The sequence below is a fragment of the Manis javanica genome, chromosome 15 (genome assembly GCF_040802235.1).
Source record: "Manis javanica isolate MJ-LG chromosome 15, MJ_LKY, whole genome shotgun sequence".
Classification (NCBI taxonomy): Eukaryota; Metazoa; Chordata; class Mammalia; order Pholidota; family Manidae; genus Manis; species Manis javanica.
In genome coordinates this window covers 31,347,795-31,362,585 of record NC_133170.1, presented here as the reverse complement: position 1 = coordinate 31,362,585, position 14,791 = coordinate 31,347,795, and the positions used below count along the sequence as shown (strand labels likewise).

The 14,791-nt window shown below is 36.4% G+C and overlaps 1 protein-coding gene across 13 annotated transcripts in view; it reads right to left on the bottom strand.

Moving 5' to 3' along the window:
- Positions 1-14,791, bottom strand: part of ERC1 (ELKS/RAB6-interacting/CAST family member 1) — a 724,558-nt gene that overhangs the window by 112,824 nt on the left and 596,943 nt on the right. The window lies entirely within an intron of this gene.

Here is a 14,791-nt window from a genome sequence, read left to right as displayed (position 1 = left end):
TTAATAATACGGTTAAGTGTTGAACCACTGTGTTGTACACTTGAAACCAAAGTAAGATTGTACATCAACCATACTTCAATTAAAACAAATATATTAAAAAAAACTAAGTTTTATCCAAAATAAAAACACAATTGCTGTTACTACACTATTTTCAAAAAGAACCCCAGAATGTAGTAACTCTTGCTTATAAGCATTTATAAAGTTCTTTTCTTTGATTTCTTCATATACAAATGGATTTATAAATGAAATGGAGAACTTTTGATTACAGATATCCATGTATTTATTTTGGTAGTCAATGGGTACTTTTTAAGGCTTCATGTAATTTTCCACTCTTAAAAGTATTCTTGGATATATCATACCATTTAAATATTAAGCTTGTAGAATAACTTTTTTCAACACATTCTGTATTTCTACCAAAACCCTACTTTTTTCTTCTGTTAGTAGAAAGTAAAGGAAAAAAACACACCAAACTGTCTGCTTGTTTGTAGGAGCCTAGTCCCTCCCATCTCATTACCATTATTCCTAAATTCTTAGAATGGCTTGTGTGGAATTCCTGCTTCTGTAACACAGAAAGAGATAATATGGCTGGGGAGATTTCCAAACATAGTTACTAGATTTCACTGAGCCGACGATACTCCTTCTCAGCTGACAGAAAGAATATATTAATCTTAGAAGATGTGGCACATATGCACAATGGAATATTATTCAACCATAAAAAGAAAAGAAATCCTGCTATTTGCAACAACATGAATGGAGCTAGAGGGTATTATGCTAAGTGAAATAAGCCAGGTAGAGAAAGACAAATACCATATGATTTCACTTATTTGTGGAACATAAAAACAAAGCAAAACAGAAGGAACAAAACAGCATTAGACTCATAGACACTGAGAAGTGACTAGTGGTTACCAAGGTGGAGGGGACTGGGTGGGGGTGTGGGGAGGAGGGAGGGACTGTTGAACCACTGTGATATATATTTGATAAAATAAAAAAACTGTCAAGCATTTAGGAAGAAAACAAAAGTGACCTGCAAAGGGACAACCCATAAATATCATGGCTTTCTCATTTCTGTCACATTAAATGGACAAAGACAATAAAGTGACATTTAACTGAAAGAAAAAAAAGACTACATTAATCCTAATGGTTAACCCTGATTATCATGTGTACACCTGACAATTTCCTATCTGCCATGAAGACTCATTTTTAACTCTGGAGGATGACATGCTACACTTTCTCTCTTTAAAAAAGTATTAACAGGAAGATCAAGATATACTCAGCATTTGTAAATGAAAAAACATTTTTTATAGGAATTTCTATTCTACCCATAATTTTTGAGAGCTGTCCTGTTTTCTAGCAAGGCATGGTGTGTCAGTGCAGTACACTGGGCCAAGAAGTCAGAGCCAGATCCACAAAACCATTCCTGAAAATAGATTATGAACTTGAATTCCTGGAGTGGAACATCTTATAGGCCAACTCACCAATATGGACCTAAATTGATGTCTGAAATGAGACTGTTCAAAACCCCAAAGTACCTCCTGATCCCTGCCTCACTTTCTAGCACATTCCTCACCCTTGTGATAAACCTCAAGTAACCCTGTTGCCGTTTTAATGTCATAAGGATCATTTCTGTCAGTTGTACCTGTTCTTAAAGAAACAGAAGCCCTGTGTTCTGTAGAGCAATTGGAATGTTTACAGAGAATATTAGCTAGATCCCATGAGAATCACCAACATATCTAAGGAAAGAAGAAAATGTAGGCAGGTGTTTTCTGTTACTCTAGAAATCAGTGAACAAAGGCCAGGATCCGAGAGCATTTATCACAGAGTTTTATCTTAGGTTTAGGCTATCTGGGTGGCTGAGTATACGGTTAAAATCTCAGATATACAGAAGGCATGAAAATGGAGATTTCCTTACATGTAACAGAAAAGACACATATTTTAAAATTTAACTTTAGATGGTGTTAATCACAAGTTTAAAAAAATCAATTTCTCAAGGACAGTGGCGTAAACTATAGGTATCAGTCACCAGGCACCACGATGCAACTCTTTAGTTCTGTGAAGTTTGGTGTTCTCCTGCCAAATGACTTTTCCTTAGTAAATACACGGAAATTAACTTTAAATTAGTTAATGCTTTTTATTAAAAAAATGTTTTCTCCTGTTTGAGCAATAGCTAAGCAGGAAGAGCTAAGAACTGTAAGTACTTACACACATTGAAAGAAAAAAATGCACTTCAGAAAAGGATAAAAATTCTTAAAGAAAGAAGTTTTGAGGGTATTTCATCTTTTTTTTTTTTTTTTTTTTTTTTTACAAAATCATGGTCCATGTGTGGGAAAGGAAAGAATGGAACTGACTCAAAATATAAGTTTACTGTAAATTGCATACTCACATGCACATACACTGAAGTTTCTTTCAACTGAGAGGATATGAAAGCATTCAGGTTCTTACTGGAAAACTTCACACTGAAACCAACTGACATAAGCCAAACAGCAAAACCACTTTTTCTTCCTAAGCTGTGAAAATTCATTATGGAAGGATCTCTCTGTACATAATGCACAATATGACATGTGGTTAAACTGTTCAAACTGGCACAAAATGACCAGTGCTTTGTTGATGTCTCTATTCTCCAAAGTTACTTCTTTTTTGTGAAACTGAGCTGAAGAAGACTTTTAGTCTTTTGTGTAAAGGAAAAAAGAAAACTGACATTTATTAAAATCAGGCCTTTATTTAAAAAATGTTTTCTAGAATATCCTAAATGATCTCCTATGTTTATGATTATTGAAATACTTTATCATTTGATATACACAACTATTTGAAAAACTTTGATTTCTAGAAATAAACAGGAAGCACTAGGCATAGATAGATATAATAAGGAATGAACACACATTAAGGAGTATTTAAAAGGAAATACAGGTTGAATAAATTAATTATACTACACCACAAAATTCACCTGCTACTAGAGAAGTCCTTTTCTGAAACACATAAATATGTGACTGGGACTGGAGGGGAGGGGAGTGAAGAAAACTATGATTAAAAAAAAATGGGTTATCTGGATGACTGCACTTACATTCAACCTGTTGATTACTGAGATACCTAAACCCTGAACACCTTTTGTTTTCCTAAAGAGAAAAGGTAGTTTTGCCTAAGTCTTCCTTCAAAAAAAGGCAGCCCCTCTCACCCACTCCACTCCATTGCCAGTGGAGGTAGTCCTACCCCTTCCAGGCAGGGATACACCAGTGGAGATCTAGTGGGGGCAGGAACTCACACTGCCCAGGTACCCCTACTCATCGGGTTGTCAGCAAAGGCCAAGTGGGAATAGGGAGTTTACGTCCCCTGGGCAGTAATGAGGCAGCACCTCTCTGTCTGCTGGAATGTGCCAAAGGAAACCAGTCAAAATAGCAGTTTAAATAAGATCCAGAGTTGAATACCTATTACCCAAAACGTCCAGATTTTAGTAAAAATCGGTCATCACACCAGAAAGCAGGAACACCTCAAACTGAATGACAAAAGACAACTACAGTTAAAGGCACAGCAGGGACTGGAAATGTTCTTCTTGCCAGTAGGGTTAGGGATTTGGACAGCAGCTCATTAGCTATCATAACTGGACTTTGAAAAAGTTAGAAGCTGCTCTAGAAGACTTGCCCATACAGTTGTTCCCCAGCGCCCCCTCCTCCCCATCAAGCTGGTCCTCCTTCCCCCATCAAGCCTCCATTCATCTCCTTCCTGTTCCTGGACAGGTGCTTCAATCAGGATGGAGCTATAAAGTGGAGGGCTGTCTGTGCCTGAAGGTAACCCCAACTCTGGACCAGCAGCTTCTAGACAGTGGAGTCTGTCCCATCCCAGTCTCTGTAGCAATTTGACAATGGTGAATCCACAACCGGCATCATCTAATCACCCAAAACTCATGCTTTCCCATAGTTTTATTTTGGTGGTAATTAAACACTGTCCCTCCCACAGGGCCCCTGAGATTTGACAATACCACTGGACTCCTAAGCATGTTTTCGTAGGTACTTTTGACTTCTCGTTTGTAGGCTAAGAAAAATTCCTTCTTTGTCTCACATGTAGCTCCTTCCCACTTACATTAATGATAGTAGTAAATAATAATTTCACCAACTTAGCAATTGTAAATATATTTTTACTTTAATTTGAAAATTTATTTTATTAATTAAAAATGCATTAACTTATTAGATGATATTAACAGATAGTTGGTATTTACTGTGTGATTGTTTTTGTAAAAATTCTTAATTTATGTCACTGGGAATTATACTGTCCTAGAAATACACATAAATTTACTGGCTAAGGATTAGTTCTAATTATCTCAAGAGACAAGTTTATCACTAAATAGGCTGGCTTATCTCTGCTATTTCTTCATAAGCTAATTAGTAATCATAACAGAATATTTGTTACCATGATTAAAAGGAAATAATTTACCAAAAAAAAAAATTGAAATCAAACCTCTATGGTATTTTGAAGTAAAATTTACTACCCAAATATATGAAAGGCTAGTTCATGAATTAAATGGCACTTCAAAGAGGGCACTATGTGTTTTTGCTAAGGGATTGAGTACAGAAAGTTTGAAATCTTCAGATGTTTTAAAGGAATAAGCTTGAAATTGATAGAATTCAGACTTACCTTTTTTCTTTAAGGAATTTTTTTAGGTTATGTTTATTTTACCTTTAAAAATATTAGTGTAGTTCAACCATTGTGGAAAGCAATATGAAGCTTCCTCAAAAAACTAAAAATAGAAATACCATTTGACCTGGGAATCCCACTCCTTGGAATTTACCCAAAGAATAGAACTTCTCAGACTCAAAAAGACATATGCACCCCTATGTTTATTGCAGCACTATTTACAATAGCCAAGATATGGAAGCAACTTAAGTGTCCATCAGTATGAATGGATAAAGAAGACGTTGTACATATACACAGTGGAATACTATTCAGCCATAAGAAACAAATCCTACCATTTGCAACAACATGAATGGAACTGGAGGACATTATGCTCAGTGAAATAAGCCAGGTGGAGAAAGACAAGTGCCAAATGATTTCCCTCATTTGTGGAGTATAACAACGAAGCAAAACTGAAGGAACAAAATAGCAGCAGACTCACGGACTCCAAGAATGAACTAGTGGTTACCAAAGGGGAGGGGTGTGGCAGGGTGGGTCAGGAGGGAGGGAGATGGGGATTGAGGGGTATTATGTTTAGTAGACATGGTGTGGGGGGTCACGGGGAAAACAGTGTAGCACAGAGAAGGCAAACAGTGTATCTGGCATCTTACTACACTGATGGGCAGTGACTGCAATGGGGTATGGGTGGGGACTTGATAATATGGGTAAATGTAGTAACCACATTGTTTTTTCATGTGAAACTTTCATAAGAGTGTATATCAATAATACCTTAATAAAAAATTATAAAAAGTAAAATAAAAGTTACTTCCCTCACAAAAAAGAAAAAAAAAGCCAACGACTAAGGGATCATGATGAAGGAACTGTTCAGTCTGTACTGAGTTGGTGGATACATGAACCTTTACGTGTGATAAAAATGCATAGGTCTAAACACATGTACATGAGTGAGTACAACTAGAACTGGAGAAATCTGAATAGATAGATTACATCAATATCAACACCCTGGTTATGATCTTGTACTATAGTTTTGCAAAATGTTACCAGTGGGAGAAACTGGGTAAAGGGTACACAGGATCTGTTTAATTTCTTATGACTGTATATGAATCTATAATTATCTCAATAAAAACTTCAATTTAAAGAAATTAAAATAAAAACTATTGGTGTAGCATTTATAACTCATTTCCTCTTTGTTTCCAGAAACATGTCTTTAAATTACAAAGTCAAATAGCAAAATGGCTATGTGATACATACCACAATTACCTGTGATATATTGTGCCATAAACGCTTAAAGCATTTTCAAAACATCCTTTAAAGGCCTGAAACCTCATAAAAATACTTCTAGCAGTTCATATGCAAAAGAGCCAATTCTAAAATTAGTTAACAATGTACAGAGGGCGTATGTTCAGTAAGTTATATTATGTAAGGCTGACAAGAAAGCATGTGTTAATACTTTAAGTGTCAGAAAACAGTAAAAAGTAAACATAACTTGCCTATATTTTCTCTTAAGCTGATCTACTTATGGTTTTAACTAGGATTTCTGTTTTGATGGCTCCAAAATCAGTTATTTCTAGCTTTCACCTTTATCTGAAGCATCAGACTTACTGGTCTAATTGCTTTCTTGAGATCTCATCCTGGGCATATGTCATAGATAACTCAAATTCAACTCTGCTAAAAAGGAACAGATCATCTTCTCCACCTATGGTATTTTTTCTGGATTAACTGTCGTAACTAGTGGAAGCACAGTAACTTACCCAAATCAGACATTTGACTCTGGCCAATGGTCTGTGGGCAGAGCCTCCAGGTCCAAGCATAGAAGTAACAGCATTCAGCCCTCTACGTATGTCTTCATTTGCCATAGTAACTAAGGAGGACTCATGCGGAAGAGATAAGCTATAAAAATTTAAGAAGGTCTGGGTCACTGATTTGCTACAACTGCCTCACAGACTTGGCAAGACCTGCAATGGTCTGAGAAATTAACTTTTACTGTGCTAACTCACTGAAATTATGTGATATTTGATGCCACACTACAGCCTACACTGTACCTCTCCATCTCTATTGCCCTGTATTTAAAAAATCTGAATTAAAAATTTTTCTTTGTCAAGAAATACATAAAATTTGCCATTTTTACTATTTTTAAGTGTACAGCTCAGTGGTATTAAATACATCCACACTGTTGTGCAAACATCACACCGTCCATCTCCAGAACTCTTTTCATTTTGTGAAACTGAAATCCTTACCTATTAAACAGTAACTCACCATTTTCTCTTGTGCCTAGCTCCTGGCAACCACCATTATATTCTGTATTATTTTAATTACTCTAAGTACTTCATGTAAGTGGAATCACACAGTATTTGATTTTTTTGTGACTGGCTATTTTCAGTTAGCATAATGTCCTCAAGGTTCATCTATATTGTATCATATTGCAGAATTTATTCCTCTTTAAGGCTGATTAAATAGTCCATTGTATATGTATATACCACTAACTTATCCTTTCATTCCTTGATGGACCTAAGGTTGTTCCTATGTTTTAGCTATTGTGAATAATGCTGCTGTGAACATGGGTGTGCAAACATCTCTTTGAGAACCTGCTTTAAATTCTTTTAAGTATGTACCTTAAGTGGAATTGCTGGACCAGCTGGTAGTCCTATGTTTAATTTTTTGAGTAACCACCATACTGTTTCCCATAGCAGCTGTCATTTTACATTTCCACCAATTCTGCACAAGGGTACCAATTTCTCCACACCCTCACAAACATTTGTTGTTTTCTATTTGTTTTTCACAGTAGCCATCCTAATGGGTGTGAAGTGGTATCTCATTGTAGTTTTGATTTGCATTTCTCTAATGATTGGTGATGCTCAACAACTTTTCATGTTCTTATTGGCCATTTTGATGAGGATTTTTTTTTGAAGTTGAGTTTTAGGAGTTCTTTATGTATTCCGGGTATTAATCCCTTATCAGATATATGACTTGCAAATATTTTTTCCCATTCTGTAAATTGCCTTTTTAGTCTGTGAATGGTGTCTTTTGATGCACAATTCAAAAAATTTTCATGAAGCCCTATTTTTTTCTTTTCTTCTATTTTTTTTGTGTTTATTTAGTATTTTTCTATTTTTCTATGCTATTAGTGTCATATGCAAGAAATCATTTCCAAATCATATGTCATGAAGCTTTCATACTTTTTTCTTGTAAGAATTTTGTTTTAGGTGTTACACTTAGGTTCTTGATCCACTATCAGTTAATTTTTATATATGGTTATATATAAAATAAGGGTACAACTTTATTCTTTCGCATGTAGACATCCAGTTTTCCCAGCACAGTATGTTGGAAAGATTGTCCATCCCCACTGAATGGTCTTGGCACCTTTGTTAAAAATCATTTCACCATATATGTGAGGGTATATTTCTTGGCTCTCTGTTCTACCCCACTGGTCTGTGTGTCTGCTGTCTTTATGCCAACAGCACACTGTTTTGATGACTGTGTAAATTTTAAAATCTGTAAGTGTGAGTCCTCCCGTTTTGTTCTTTTTCAGGATTGTTTTGGCTATTTGGAATCTCTTAAGATTTTAATCCATTTACATTTAAAGTAATTACTGATAAGGAGGGACATACTTCTGTCATTGTGGTATATTTTTTATATGCATTCTAGCTATTTTTGTCTACTTCCTCTATTATCTTCTTTTGTGTTTAGTTGATTTTCTTTAGTGAAATGTTTAAATTCCTTTCTCATTTCCATTTGTATATATTCTATAGCTATTTTCTTTGTGGTTACCATAGGGACTACATTTAACATCCTAAAATTATAGTAACCTAATTTGAATTTATACCAGCTTAACTTCAATAACATACGAAAATTCTGCACCTTTATAGCTCTGTCCCCACTCTTTTCAGTTGTCACAAAATTACATCTTTACACAGTGTGTAACCCAAAACATAAATTAGTAATTCTTATAAATGGATCAGTCTCCTAAATTATGTAGAAAACAAGATGTGGAGTTACAAACTAAAGTTACAGTAATAAAATATTTTACACTAATAATTGTTTTTTCCCTTACATATATTAGTCTCTCACACCACATAAAAAACAAAAAAGTTACAAACCACTGTTACAACAATACGAGCTTTTATAAATCCACATTTATTTACCTATACTGAGATCTATATTTCTCCATACAGCTGTGATTTACCATTTGTGGCCTCTCATTTCACCTTGCAGGCCTCCCTTAAAGCATTTCTTGCCGGGCAGGTATAGTAGTAATGAACTCCCACAGCTTTCAACTAGGAATGTCTTAATTTCCCCTTCATTTTTGAAGGACAGTTTTATTGGATATAGGATTCTTTTTTTCCCCTTCGAATTCTTTGAACGTATCAGTCCTCTCTCTTCTGGCCTCTAAAGTTTCTGATGAGAAATCTGCCATAAGTCAATTATTGAGGACCCCTGACTCCTTGTATGTGATGATTTTCTTCTTACTGCTTTCAAGATTCTGTCTTTTGATAGTATGATTATAATGTGTCTTGGTATGGATCTCTTTGAATTCACCTTACTTGGAGATTGTCGAGAATCTTGCATGTTTACATTAATGTCTTTCATCAAATCTGGGTTTTTAACCATTATTTCTTCAAATACTCTATCTACTCCTCTCTCTTCCTCTTCTATTTTTGGGACTTCCATGTTGTGCATGCTGGTCTGCTTGCTGATACCCCACAGGTCCTTCAGGCTTCCTTCACTTTTCTTCATCAGGCTTCCTTCACTTTTCTTCAATCTTTTTCTTTTGTTCCTCAGCCTCAGTAATTTTCATTGTCACATCCTTAAGTACACTGATTCTTTCTTCTGCCTGATCAAATCTGCCTTAGACTCTCTAGGGACTTCTTCACTTCAGTTATTGTATAAGTTTTAGCTCTGGAATTTCTTCTTGATTTCTTTTTAGAATTTTAATTTATTGATATTTCCATTTTCTTCACACATTGTTTTGACTTTTTATACACATTCCTTTAATTCTTTGAGTATCTTTGAGATAGTTTTTTTAAAGTCTTCATCTACTATATCTGACATTTGGTTGTTTTCAGCGATAGCTTCTGTTGATTTGACCTTTTTTTCCTTTTGAACGGGACACAGTCTCTATTTTCTGTATGCCTTGTGATTTTTTGTTGAATACTGGACATTTGAATCTAATAATGTGGTGACTTTGGAAATCAGATTCCCTTCCTCAGGGTTTGCTGTGTTTGTTTTCATTTACTGTTTTTGTTTTTGATCGTGTAGGCACTCTCTGTGCTGAGGATCAGACTGAGGTATAAACTTGAGATTTTCTCAGGTCTTTTGTGAACCTTTCCCTGGACACACATGACATGTCACTTTCTAACTTTCCCCTGTATATACAGCATATATATGCAGTTTTTTTTTTTGAGAGGGCATCTCTCATATTTATTGATCGAATGGTTGTTAACAACAATAAAATTCTGTATAGGGGAGTCAATGCTCAATGCACAATCATTAATCCACCCCAAGCCTAATTCTCATCACTCTCCAATCTTCTGAAGCATAACGAACAAGTTCTTACATGGTGAACAAATTCTTACATAGTGAAAAATCTTCTTACATGGTGAACAGTACAAGGGCAGTCATCACAGAAACGTTCGGTTTTGATCACGCATTATGAACTATAATCAGGTCAAATATGAATATTTGTTTGATTTTTAAACTTGATTTATATGTGAATCCCACATTTCTCCCTTTGTTATTATTATTATTATTATTATTATTTTTTTTTTTTTTGAGAGGGCATCTCTCATATTTATTGATCGAATGGTTGTTAACAACAATAAAATTCAGTATAGGGGGGTCAATGCTCAATGTACAATCATTAATCCATCTGAAGCCTAATTCTCGTCAGTCTCCAATCTTCTGAAGCATAACGAACAAGTTCTTACATGGTGAACGAATTCTTACATAGTGAATAAATTCTTACATGGTGAACAGTACAAGGGCATTCATCACAGAAACTTTCAGTTTTGATCACGCATTATGACCTATAAACAATCAGGTCAAATATAAATATTCATTTGATTTTTGTACTTGATTTATATGTTGATCCCACATTTCTCCCTATATTATTATTATTATTTTTATTTTTAATTAAATGCTGAAGTGGTGGGTAGATGCAAGATAAAGGTAGAAAACATAGTTTAGTGCTGTAAGGGGGAAAATGTAGATGATCAGGTGTGTGCCTATGGACTAAGTATTAATCCAGGCTAGACAAGGGCAGCAAGACATCCACGGATGCAGAAGATTTCTCTCAAAGCAGGGGGGCTGAGGTTCTGAGCCTCACCTCTGTTGATCCCCAAATTCTCACCTGATGGCCCCCCTGTGACTGTGCCTCTCTTAGGTTGTTCCTCCCTTGAGGAATCTTACCCGTCTCTGGCTAACCAGTCATCTTCCGGGGCCATACAGGGAAATGTAAAGTTGGTAAGTGAGAGAGAAGCCATATTGTTTGAAAAGGTTAGCTTTTTACTTCTTTGCAGATTTATGCCCTGTGGCTTCTATGCCCAGCACTTGTCTCGAGGTATCTTTACCACTTGGAGGAATTATGATACTCGGTAAATTCGATATGAGGCACGAATTCTATTTAAGGGTTGTAATTAGGACGGAAGAAGAAAAGCTATAGAGGTAGCATATGGAAGAAAACATGGGAGGATTGATTATTTCTTTGACATATCTTCTTGTAGATTACCTTAAGCATGTATAGGTTTTAAACTACCAACTAACTTGCGCTCACATATTAACATAATAGGAATACGGTGACATAAACAAAGCAAATCTATAATTACCATCCATCTCCAGTGAAGCAAAGAAAACCATTTAGGCACCCTAGGCATTTGTGAAAATTTGTCTATGATATGATGGATATTGTCCAACTGTACTTGAACCATCAGACAAATTAAAGCAGCCCATTTCTGGGATCTGTTCACATCCCATATGTTCTTTAAACCATAGATAGTCTATAGTCATGAGATTTTGGAGTGCTACAACTTGCACCCCTCCCAACTCCTGGTTGAGTTCCAACAGTACAGATCCGGTCAAATTCGTTGTCTCACTGTATGCACATGCCAGCCTAGACATCTCTGTCCTCATTCCTATGGCAAGTCCAGGAGACGGTGGGCTGGATGCAGCCACAACCGCAGCATCGTCCGGATCCCTGTGGAGGCTTTTTGATGATCATCCCCTGGCACAAGTCCTCCAGAGAGTGCTGATGCCGGAAGCTCCTCCTCACATCGTATCTTAGTTCATTTTCTGGGTATCCAAGCTAGGCCTTGATCTTCTGCATAGAAACAAACAGACCCTTTGCCCACACTTTGACATGCCCTCTATACCACTGTGCAGAACTCATTGGAGGTCAGCACACAGTAACTGCTTTTTTTTTTTTTTTATTAAGAGAAAGGAATATTATCAGAAAAGAGTACCTCCACAGCTGATCATCTGACACCCTTTAAGTGATCAACATTAAGGATATTTAAAGCATGCGTTGATCTTTGATTTACCAAAAGTTTTATCCTATCAAGGAGTAATCCCCCTTTTCTTTCTTTCTTTTCTTTTTTTTTTTTTTAATTTTTAATCTACACTTACATGAAGAATACTATGTTTACTATGCTCTCCCCTATATCAGGTTCCCCCTAACAAACACATTACGGTTACTGTCCCTCAGCTTAGCAAAATGTTGTAGAGTCACTACTTGTCCTCTCTGTGTTGTGCAGCCCAACCTCCCCTTTCTCCCTCCCCCACATGCATGCTAATCTTAATACCCCCCTTCTTCCGCCCCCTTATCCCTCCCTGCCCACCCATCTTCCCCAGTTCCTTTCCCTTTGGTACCTGCTAGTCCATTTTTGGGTTCTGTAATTCCGCTGCTGTTTTGTTCCTTCAGTTTTTCCTTTGTTCTTATACTCCTCAGATGAGTGAAATCATTTGGTATTTCTCTTTCTCCGCTTGGCTTATTTCACTGAGCATAATACTCTCCAGCTCCATCCATGTTGCTGCAAATGGTTGGATTTTTCCACTTCTTATGGCTGAGTAGTATTCCATTGTGTATATGTACCACATCTTCTTTATCCATTCATCTACCGATGGACATTTAGGTTGCTTCCAATTCTTGGCTATTGTAAATAGTGCTGCGATAAACATAGGGGTGCATCTGTCTTTCTCAAACTTGATTGCTGCATTCTTAGGGTAAATTCCTAGGAGTGGAATTCCTGGGTCAAATGGTAGGTCTGTTTTGAGCATTTTGATGAACCTCCATACTGCTTTCCACAATGGTTGAACTAATTTACATTCCCACCATCAGTGTAGGAGGGTTCCCCTTTCTCCACAGCCTTGCCAAAATTTGTTGTTGTTTGTCTTTTGGATGGCAGCTATCCTTACTGGTGTGAGGTGATACCTCATTGTAGTTTTAATTTGCATTTCTCTGATAATTAGCGATGTGGAGCATCTTTTCATGTGTCTGTTGGCCATCTGTATTTCTTTTTTGGAGAACTGTCTGTTCAGTTCCTCTGCCCATTTTTTAATTGGGTTATTTGTTTTTTGTTTGTTGAGGCGTGTGAGCTCTTTATATATTCTGGACGTCAAGCCTTTATCGGATCTGTCATTTTCAAATATATTCTCCCATACTGTAGGGTTCCTTTTTGTTCTATTGATGGTGTCTTTCGCTGTACAGAAGCTTTTCAGCTTAATGTAGTCCCACTTGTTCATTTTTGCTGTTGTTTTCCTTGCCCGGGGAGATATGTTCAAGAAGAGATCACTCATGTTTATGTCTAAGAGGTTTTTGCCTATATTTTTTTCCAAGAGTTTAATGGTTTCATGACTTACATTCAGGTCTTTGATCCATTTTGAGTTTACCTTTGTATATGGGGTTAGACAATGGTCCAGTTTCATTCTCCTACATGTAGCTGTCCAGTTTTGCCAGCACCATCTGTTGAAGAGACTGTCATTTCGCCATTGTATGTCCATGGCTCCTTTATCAAATATTAATTGACCATATATGTTTGGGTTAATTTCTGGAGTCTCTAATCTGTTCCACTGGTCTGTGGCTCTGTTCTTGTGCCAGTACCAAATTGTCTTGATTACTATGGCTTTGTAGTAGAGCTTGAAGTTGGGGAGTGAGATCCCCCCTACTTTATTCTTCTTTTTCAGGATTGCTTTGGTTATTCGGGGTCTTTGGTGTTTCCATATGAATTTTTGAACTATTTGTTCCAATTCATTGAAGAATGTTGCTGGTAATTTGAGAGGGATTGCATCAAATCTGTATATTGCTTTGGGCAGGATGGCCATTTTGACGATATTAATTCTTCCTAGCCATGAGCATGGGATGAGTTTCCATTTATTAGTGTCCCCTTTAATTTCTCTTAAGAGTGACTTGTAGTTTTCAGAGTATAAGTCTTCCACTTCTTTGGTTAGGTTTATTCCTAGGTATTTTATTCTTTTTGATGCAATGGTGAATGGAATTGTTTTCCTGATTTCTCTTTCTATTGATTCATTGTTAGTGTATAGGAAAGCTACAGATTTCTGTGTGTTAATTTTGTATCCTGCAACTTTGCTGTATTCCGATATCAGTTCTAGTAGTTTTGGAGTGGAGTCTTTAGGGTTTTTTATGTATAGTATCATATCATCTGCAAATAGTGACAGTTTAACTTCTTTACCAATCTGGATTCCTTGTATTTCTTTGTTTTGTCTGATTGCCGTGACTAGGACCTCCAGTACTATGTTAAATAACAGTGGGGAGAGTGGGCATCCCTGTCTTGTTCCCGATCTCAGAGGAAATGCTTTCAGCTTCTCGCTATTCAGTATGATGTTGGCTGCAGGTTTATCATATATGGCCTTTATTGTGTTGAGGTACTTGCCCTCTATTCCAATTTTGCTGAGAGTTTTTATCATGAATGGATGTTGAATTTTGTCAAATGCTTTTTCAGCATCTATGGAGATGATCATGTGGTTTCTGTCTTTCTTTTTGTTGATGTGGTGGATGATGTTGATGGATTTGCAAATGTTGTACCATCCTTGCATCTCTGGGATGAACCCCACTTGGTCATGGTGTATGATCCTTTTGATATACTGTTGAATTCTGTTTGCTAATATTTTATTGAGTATTTTTGCATCTACATTCATCAGGGATATTGGTCTGTAATTTTCTTTT